The following is an 8,601-nucleotide window of genomic DNA, read 5'->3' as shown; positions in this document are numbered from 1 at the left end:
GGAATTCTCTCTCTCTGTCTTTCTCTCTGCCCCTCCCCTACCTCTCTCAAAAATAGATTACCAAAAACCCCACCACTGCCACTACCAGCCAAAGCTCTCCTAGGCCAGAATTCCTTTCCTGTGGCGTCCCTAGCTGAGTTTGCAAAGAGGCATTCATGAGCGTGTCCGTTTGATTGACAGCTGTCTCAACAGCCCCGCACACTGTAAGCTCTAGGACAGAGGAGTCCTGTTGGTTTTGTTGGGCGTTTGACCCGGTGTCTAGCGTGAAGTTGGGCATGCAGTAGGCACGCCTGTGGATGAGTATTTATGTCTCAGTTTTGACAAGGACGAGGACTTTCCCAGCCTCCCCTTTGGGGATTGTCTTAGAGCCCATGCCTAATTCCCCTGGCATCCTTTCTCTGGTCGTGCTCCTTTCTCACCACCTGGGTCACCTTTGGGGCAGGGGGTTCAGTGTTGAGACCAGACATGAGCCATTCACCCGATGCCTTATGTAGAGCAGTTGTCAAACCCTGACCTACAGTAGCTTTGTGCTTTTGCGTGGCTGGTGTGCCGTCCATGGATGGTCTTTGCAAATGGGATTATACGCAATTGCTTGTGGAAGGGCTCTTGTTTTTTTATAGGAACCCTGTGGTAAAGAAAAAAACCAATCCTTTGGTAAAGCAAATGATGACCAGCTAATTTGTCCCTCCTCTGACTTCAGGTTAGTGTATGTACTGAAAGAACTTTGTCGGCCATCTTTTAGAGAAATGAGTGGCATCAGCTGGCCAGAAAATCCTTGAGGGAGTGAGGTCAAGGGGCCCTGGTGATGATGAGGTCTTCTTACTCACCTGGTTCTGCCTCTCAGTCTCAGAAGTGAGCCAAAGGGCATTTGGTATTTCCCATAAATAAATTGTCACTGTTTCCAAACTTTCCATTGGGTTGAAGAGCTAATTCTGTGCATCCTCTCCCACCGCCAACAGACCCTCTCTCTCTCAGCCCCTGTGCAGCCCTAGGGGGTCAGCATGGATGGGGGAAGATACCACCTCGATGGTCCAGGTGGTCTCCTGGGAAGGTTGGCCTGGGTTTTCATCCCAGTTTTGTCACTGGCTCTCTGTGTAAGCTGAATCGTGACTTCATCTTCTGAACTCAGTCTCCTGCCCGATACATCTCTTACAGGTGTGTGGGGCTCACTCAAAGGTAGTGTTCAAATCCAGGAAAGCCTGAGGGTTGAAATATACCAGTTAGCAAATTCTAATCTTCTAGTATGATTTTCAAATGCTTGATCTTCTCGGGTTTTTTGTTTTTTTTGTTTTTTTTTTGAGAGAGACTGGGAGGTAGTGGGGGAGGGGCAGAGAGAAAGAGGAAGACAGAGAATCCCAAGCAGGCTCCATAGCTGTCAGCGCAGAGCCTGACACAGGGCTCAAACCCACGTGCTGCGAGATCATGACCTGAGCCAAAACCAGGAGTCAGACGCTCAATCGACCGAGCCACTGAGCTGCACCTATATCTTCTGTTCTAATGTGTAACCTTCGTGCATAGGTTCCCCTTACTTCCCTGGGCCTTAGTTTGCCCATCTGTGAAACAAGATGGGTTGATTCTGGGTTGGCACGGAGGAGAATTAAATTCTCTCTCTCTCTTTCCTTCCCCAGCAAAGGCAGACATCCCTAATGAACTCCCAAGAATGCAGTCCTTCTCAGAAGAACAATCGGATAACCTGCCAGGACTAAGCTACCCAGGTTTGGTTCAGGGCTGAAGCTGTTTGCCAGTCATGGAGAGTAAATGCTCACAAATCATCTGGGAGGTACGGACAAGAGAAGCAAGGTCCGGGGAAGCTGACTTGCCTAAGACTTGGGAGGTAAGGGCATCTATGAACTGACAGCTGGCTTTTAAAAGATTGTTTGGGTGGATTCTCATGTTAGGAACATACTGAGCAGGTCTAACCCCAGGCCAGAGTGGGCCATTCGTGTGTTCCAAAGGCATCAGCTTTCTTTCCTGCCCGTCCCCCCCCCACCCCCACCCCCACCCCGGGGCCCTTGACTTTGTCCTCTGATAAAGGTCATTGTGTTTGTGTCCTTTTGTCTACCTGCTTCCCCTCCTGGGGTGAGCACAGTAGACCCCGACAAGGATGCTGCCAGTTCTTGCCAAAACAGATCCGTGGCCATGGCCATGGCCCTTCCTGGGCCTTTCCAGAGCTTTCTCTGGAACAAGGATTTGGGGCTGTGTGTCCTAGGATGTGTCAGCCTTTAGAAGCAAGCTGATTTCCCATCTTTGGAGAAGTCTTTCTGCTCAGAAGTGCTCCACGCAGAGTTATTTGGGGGGCAGGGAGGAGGATGGGGAGAATGTGCTGCCTCTCTGTGTGCATCCAGAAGTTTGAGTGTTTCTGGACGCTCCTCACCTCGCTTTCTTCATTGTTGGGTGGCTCAGGAAGGAAGGGTCTGCCAGGTGGGGCCTGAGCTGAGATCTGGAGTGAGGAGCCAAGTAGGCAGTGCGGCATTTGGTTTGGGCTTCCTAGCTCTGTAGAGTGGTTGCTGGGGGGTCTGCCTCCCCGTTCAGACCAAGGGTGGGAGGTCCCACGGGAGAGGCACAGGTCCTCTCTGGAGTCTGTCCCTTCTCGTCCCTTTCTCTATTTTATTCTTTCCACTTTCCTTAAGAAATTGATGTAATGAAGACGGTCAGACCCCAGTATGCGACTTCCATACTCCAGATCTAGATTCCCCTCCCCCACTCCGCAGGCATGTCCCAGGGGCCACGTGCCCCTGCTTGCGAATCTGGGCATCTCAAACAGGCGCTTGGCTCTGACCTGGTTATTTAACAAATTCATTTGGGGGCGAACTCAGAGATGAGGATCGGAGGAGAGAAAGAATTGTCTTTTCTTAACTGTCCCCAGGACGCCTTGAGCAGGCTTGGAGGATTCTCGCTAATCTAATCCCTGTCAGAAAAGGAACGATAAAACAATTCAGGCTTTAGAAGCCAAATCCCCTTCCTGCGCTTGCACTGTTTCTGTATCTCTCCCTTCCCATCTCCCCCCCGTCTGCAATGAAGCCGAGGTGCCTTTCTCGGTGAGGGTTTCAGTGGATAAAGGATTTCATACTTCGCTCTTTCATTTTTCATATTTAAATTTGCTTTGCTCTCCGGTTTGACTTTCCACTGACCCTTGAAGAATTGGCGTATTTCAAGGAGGGGGAAGAGATCTCATTATAGGAAATGAGAAAAATGGAGCAGAGTTTTAAAACTTTTAATGACTAAAACACAGTGTTCCAAATCGGTATTGCATCGGAGTTGAAGTCACTGTTTGGTTACAAGTCTTTTAGGCCTAAACGGGGTTGATGACATCTGTTTAATTTTAGATGTCTGGAATACATTCTGAAAATAATGAAATCCAAATGTATGACCAAATTAGAGAACAATTTTATCTGCGACAAAGAAGTTTTTAAAATAAGAGCAAACATTTCGACCAAACAAAGTTTTAAAAGACCCATCAAACCTTTGGTCATCTTGCCTTGACTTTTCCCAGTGGATATCCACGGTTGAGAGAACTTTCCTTTCCTTTTTGTGTGAATCAGACATTATTATGTAATTTTATACCCATTTTCCTATCCTTTCTCTGGGCGTGCGCCCTGCTCGGTGCTGCCAGCCCTGGAGAGACCTTATTTAGGGGAGTGAGGAACCTTTCCCCGGAAATCTCTCTTGGTGAAGCAAAGGGCTCAGGTCACAGACACTGAAGGGCCACTTGTTAGCTGTTCCCTAATAAGCTGAGCAACCTGGGAGGGGCCCCAGGGAAAACTGAGAAGTGTAAAGGCCTTGCTGATGGAGGAGGGTCCTACACTGGTCGTGTGCTGTGTGACTGGGGCAGATCCCTGACCCTCTCTGGGCTTCCCTTCTTCCATCTGTGTGAGCAGCTCAGGATTCTGGGAGCCTTGCTGTGCTGGCTTCTCTGCTGGTAGGTTCTGTTGTGGTGAGAACCCCCTCCTGTTGGGAGGTGTTCTGGATAGTTCTTCTCCCACTTCCTAGGAGCCCAGCACCTAGGCCGATAGGGAGACTGCCCATGTGAGTCTCCTTGTGGGCAGACAGACACCCCCATGTCTACTCTTTGCTGCCGTGGTAGATCCAGTGTGTAGACAACTCCTCCATCCTTGGCAAGACTTTCATGTATAGACAGTAAGTGAATTATGGTCACAGTTTTACCTGAAGTCTTAAAATACTTGGCTGCTTGGCAAGGTCATTCTGCCTTTCCTGGGTGTTTGCACCTTCCGAACATCTGTAGACTCTTATCTCCCTGCTTTGTCCCCTTGCTCCAGGGTCAGCTCAAGTCCTCTCCTGAGAACGAGCCCCTTGTCTCTTGAGTTCCCCCAGTGCCTCTGCCCAGTGCTGTTGGGCCAGGGTCAGCTTCCTGGACCATCGTCTACACACTTCACTCATGGCTTGGGCTTGTCTTGCTTCCCAAAGACAGGAGAAGGTTTCCCAAGTGTTTGCCTTTGACCTGTGACCACAGAAAAGCCTGGAAATGGGGATTATAAGCCTGTGGTGCTTGGGCTTAAAGGCCTGGGGTGAAGCTTGGGCTTAGTGAAGGCTCTGGGCCCGCTGCCGTCTGTGGAAACGAGCAGGTTGAGATGTTGGCTGCTGTAGGCAGATGACAGATAGACAGATAATGCTCAGGTGAATCCCGGCCTGTCCAGAATGTTGGGCTGGGTCTGTACCTTTTGTCCGTTGGCCCCTTGCTTGTGCCATCTGGCTCCTTCTCAGGACTTGATTTTGTGGTCAGTGTCCCCCCTCACCCCTTAGGAGGCATCATTGCCTGTGATCTGGGCACGATCGAAGGTTGGTGTGATGGCAGGTATATTTGCTACATTCCTGGGAACTCTCAGAGCCCCCATGGTCAAAAGGCATATACTCTGTTACCTCAAGGACAGTGGGCTGAAATCAGCAAGAAGGACTTCTGGAGGGGACAGAGCCGCCCCTCTGACGACAGGTAATTGGTAAGAAACGTGAGGTGGGAATTTCATTTAGGTCTGGGGGCTGGTGGACAGAGAGCATGGCGCCCTGGGCTGGGAGTCAAGAGACCTGGCCCCTGCTCCACGTGACCGTGAGTGGGCCACGTGCCTTGCTGGGCCTCAGCTCAAACTCTGTACAATGTGAAGTCGATACCAACCTGATAGGCTCACGGGGGAGCCCAGATAATAAATTAGAGTTGAAAATAATGATAAAGATGGCATTTCATGAAGGCCCAGACAAGCGTGAGGTGTTTTCAGTCGTGTTGGTACTAGTAGAGATTTATAAGGAGTAGTGAGATGATGATAAGTTCATCCTTACTGTTGTTGTTGTTGTTGTTGTTGTTGTTGTTGTTGTTGTTTTTAACCCATTCGGGACGTTGGGGTTCCAAGAATGTGGAAGTAGGAGCCAGGCCTTTGGATTTCCTGGTTTCTTGTACCTAACTCTCTGTGTGGCTTTGGGCAAGTCCTGCCTGTCTTTGGGTCTTAGTGGCCCCGTCTGTAAAGAGAGGTCTGTAGTTCCCATTCTTCTTTCTCCACCGGGCCACTCACAAGGTGGCGTGAGCCAGCGATTTTGCAGCCTGGAAGCACCGTGGGGGTGGGTTGGGCTGGCATTGATCGCAGCAGTTGATGGAAAGGGCATCCAGGCCAAGATATCTTGATGCAAATCCAAGGCCCAGTGCTGGCCTTGGGGACTGTTCTGAGCTGGACGTTCCGCTGTGGCCCAGGTGTACCCTGTCAAGTAACTAGGCTGTGGGGCTCAACCCCTCACTCTGTCTGGAGTGAGGGGCTGAGTGGACCAGAGGTTTGTCAGTGTGGCTGTAATTACAGCTCGTGCTGGGGAGGCATTACGCGTAGCTTAGTGTTCTCACCATGGCGTAGTGAGTTCACAGCATCAAGGTTGGGTCTGGCTACTTGGTAGACTGAAGGCATAAGGAGGCATAGGCACATTTTGCCAGATGCGAATCAGAAGGCAGCCCTGGGGGCCAGGCGTGGTGCTCTTTCATTGTTTGGTTTTGTTGTAACAGACTTTAGTTTTCTGAGCAGTTTTATGTTCACATCAGATTTGAGCGGAAGATCCAGAGAGCTCCCCCATACCACCCACACCCCCCAGAGGCATAGTCTCCCCTATTATCCACCTCCCTGATCAGGGTGGGACCTTTGTGACAACTGATGAACGTTCACTGACCCATGATGATCACCCAAAGTCCACAGTTGGCATTAGGGTTCGCTCTTGGTGTTGTCCATTCTCTGGGTTTGGACAAACCTATGATAACACGTATCCTCCGTTATCATATTGTATAGAGTACTTTCAGCTCCCTAAAAAGCCTCTGTGGTGTTCACCTCTGCCCCCCACGTGCAATTGATCTTACTGTCTTGGGAGAGGTGAAAGGCCCTTGGCTGTAACATATGGGCCCTGCCTGTGTGACTCCAGAGCTGGTGCTTCTGAGCATAAGGCTGCCGGCTTGGCGGGTAGTCCCCAGGCCCAGGGCAGGTGTGGCCCAGAGCAGCTCGGGCAGGGGAGAGGTAGAACGTTGGCCCGGGCTGTGATTCTTTCTCCCCTTCTCTGTCACCCATTAACTCTGACATAATAAGGACATTGATCGCCACCATATGGACGCTGGGCCTCATGGGAAAGGCCAGGGTCTTGGGGGAGGTTGGATGGGTGGTGGGCGGAGAGATGAGGAGATGGGAAGAGGCGATCCTTCACATCATGGTGACTGAGCATCAGGTCTGCACCAGGCACTGTGCTAAATGCTGGAGATACTGCAGTAAGCATGACAGATGAAGTCCCTGGCTCCCAGGGCTCATATTCTGGTGAGGGACACAGCACACACATATATAAATAAATACGAAAGTTGTCAGTTGTGACAAATACACTGTAGAACATTAAAATTGGGTGATGTGATGGTGAACTCTTTTAAACTGGGTGGTTAGGGACAGTGTCCCCGAGGAGGGGACAGTTGAGTGGAGATCTGTATAACAAGGGGTCAGCTGTGAGAAAATCAGGGAAAAGCATTACAGGCAGATGAACCCACAAGTGCAAAGGGTTGGAATAATCCTGGTGTGTTGAAGATGTAGCATGGACAATGCAGTTGGACTTAGGAATCAAGAAGAGAGCGGTAAATGAGGGTACAGGCGAGGGAGAGTGTAGACCTTATGGGGCTATACAGGGTAATGTCTGGGAGTTTGGATACGATTCCAAGTAAAATGGGAAGCTCCGGTGGTGATAGTGGTGGTGTGATTGGATTTGTGTTCTAAAAAGATCCCTCTGACCACAGAACGGACCGTGGATTTCAGGGAGCTAAAGTGAAGACAGGAGATCAGTTAGGCTAGTACAGGAGTGCAGGCACAAAAGGATGGTGCTGTAGGCTAGCAGGGCGCTGTGTGGGCAGAGAAGTGGGGCATCAGGGTATATTTTGGAGGTAGAGGTACTAGGATTTTCCGATGGGTTGGCACTCCATCGAGGCGTTGTCCAAGCCGAGGATTACTCCCAATTTCGCTCCTTCCCTCAGCCCCACAGCCATTCCTGAGATGGGGAGAGGAGGAAGAGCAGGCTCAGGTGAGAGGCAGTTGGGGGTGTGGCTTGGGACTTGGTAAGTTCGAGAGCCCTATCACTCATATAAGTGCCACTGTCAAGGTGGCTGTTGTGAGCGTGGAGCCACAAGGAGGGTCGGGCTGGGAATCGATACCCACTGTCGCTGGCTTGGTGGTGGCATTTACAGTCAGAAACCGGGAGGAGGTGGTCGGCACAGGAGAGGAGAAAAGGGGGTATGGGGGGAACCGGCCAGCAGGGGTGCCTGGGAAGGTACAGGCAGGGGCGTGTGGCATTCTGGAAGTCAGGAGGAAAGAAGGACTTGGGGGAATGGCCGATGTCAGGTGGGGACGCAGTGATGAATCCTGCCAGGGCAGGGCAGAGAAGACAGGGTGCCATGGATGACGATGTGCCAGGCATGTCCCCATGGATAGGCCACACAGCTCTTGAGTCGTTTTGCCAAAATATGAAGCAGAAAAATGGGGTGGCAGTTTGAAGGGGATGTATGAGTCAAGGCAGCATTTTCGAGACACAGGAGACATTCCAGCAAATTTGTATGCTGTATGGTGATGCGGATGGGAGAAGCGGGTGGTCCTTAGGGGAGAGGGGACACTGATAGGAACCACATCCCTGCCAGGGTTTGGGAGGTGGGACTTGGTGTGCAAAAGCAGGAGTGGGTGGTGAATAAGAGCAAGTGTACTTTCTTCAGGCCCAGTCACTGTAGGGAAGGCAGAGAGTGTGGAGTCGGTGGAAGAATCCCTATGGTTCTCTGACCTCCAGATGTCTGTGCCCAGACCAGACCTCTCTCCTCAACCTTTTGATTCCCCATCTGCCTCCTGATGTCTCCAGCAAAATGCCTCCGAGAATACTTGTCCTTTCCCCTGGGGCATCTTGCTTTACCCCCTTTTATGGCCTTCCATGTTTCAGCCCATTCTCCTCCAGCCTCTTATCTCCTTCCTCCAGGGAGCCTCCGGGATTACCTTAGTCCACAGTGCTTTTTCCCCCGATTGGGCTGCTGGGGCCCTCAAGATCCAGGACCCAGATACACCTCTGGTCACTAGGCCTCCAGAGACCTGGGAGAGATGTACTTTCATCACC

The 8,601-nt window shown here is 51.0% G+C and overlaps 1 long non-coding RNA gene across 1 annotated transcript in view; it reads left to right on the top strand.

Moving 5' to 3' along the window:
- The first annotated feature begins 1,634 nt into the window (after nucleotides 1-1,634).
- The window catches only part of LOC109250837 (uncharacterized), a 102,842-nt gene continuing 95,875 nt past the window's right edge, over nucleotides 1,635-8,601 (top strand). Inside the window, exon 1 of the long non-coding RNA XR_002073213.2 lies at nucleotides 1,635-1,834. This is a non-coding gene — a long non-coding RNA (uncharacterized LOC109250837). The remainder of the gene's footprint in view (nucleotides 1,835-8,601) is intronic.

The sequence above is a fragment of the Panthera pardus genome, unplaced genomic scaffold (genome assembly GCF_024362965.1).
Source record: "Panthera pardus isolate Hobbes unplaced genomic scaffold, ASM2436296v1 HiC_scaffold_2, whole genome shotgun sequence".
NCBI classification, from domain to species: Eukaryota; Metazoa; Chordata; class Mammalia; order Carnivora; family Felidae; genus Panthera; species Panthera pardus.
The sequence above is the reverse complement of the archived record's forward strand: the minus strand, read 5'-3'. Positions and strand labels throughout refer to the sequence as shown.